Genomic DNA, 1,071 nt, shown 5'->3' with positions numbered 1-1,071 from the left:
GTTCCCTTTCTTTGTTGTAATAAAGATACCATACCTGAGGTGTCTTCTGTGTGTGTGTGTGTGTGTGTGTGTGTGTGTGTGTAAAGAGTCTATTTCACCTGACAGGTTTCAGCCCATTAATGAAGAAGTCAGGCACGAAGTCAAGGCAGGCAGGACCCTGGGGCAGACATGTTGCTGATTGGACCCCTCCTCTGTGGCTTGCTCAGCCTGCTTTCTTAGGCCACCTGCCCAGGGGTGGTACCATCTGCAGTGACTGAGCTCTTCCATATCAGTCTTTAATCAAGACAATGCCCCCACAGACACGTGCACAGATCAATACACTGGAGGCATCTCCTCAGTTGAGGTTCCCTCTTCCTAGAGGACAACTGCTTGGATCAAGTAGGCAAACAAAGGAACAAACCCCCACAGGACACTGTGTGTGTGTGCCACATTGAGAAGGTGAAAATTGAGGATAACTTGCCAGAATCAGGGTTAGTTTTTGTTTTTCACCTTGTGGAGCCCCCTTGGGGACTGAACTCAGCTCATCAGACTTGGTGGCAAGCATCTTTACCCACTGAGTCAGCTTGCTCTTTTGTTTTGGGGACAAGACAATGAAAAGTAGGGGACTGATTTAATTTGGTCATGTTTTAGGAGGATCACTCAGGCTGTGAAATAATAGACAGGTTAAAGGAGTCTAGAAAATGGCTCAGTGGCCAGGCAGTGGTGGTGCACGCCTTTAATCCCAGCACTTGGGAGGCAGAGTTTGAGGCCAGCCTGGTCTACAGAGTGAGTTCCAGGACCGCCAAGGCTATACAGAGAAACCCTGTCTTGAAAAAAAAGAAAAGAAAATGGCTCAGTGGTTTAGAGCACTGGCTGCTCTTCCAGAGGACCTGAGTTTGATTCCCAGCACCCACATGGAGGTTCACAATTGACTGTAACTCCAGTTCCAGGGGAACTGATGCCTTCTTCTGGTCTCTGAGGGCACTGCATGCACATGGTAACAGACAAACATAAGAAAGAAACAGGATGTGGGGCTAGAGAGGAGGCTAGGAGGGATGAGGCTGGACAGTGGGGGAGGAGTCAACAGCAGTG

This window comes from Grammomys surdaster, unplaced genomic scaffold (assembly GCF_004785775.1).
Source record: "Grammomys surdaster isolate TR1022 unplaced genomic scaffold, NIH_TR_1.0 205, whole genome shotgun sequence".
Lineage (NCBI taxonomy): Eukaryota > Metazoa > Chordata > Mammalia > Rodentia > Muridae > Grammomys > Grammomys surdaster.
This window is presented reverse-complemented; position numbering follows the sequence as displayed.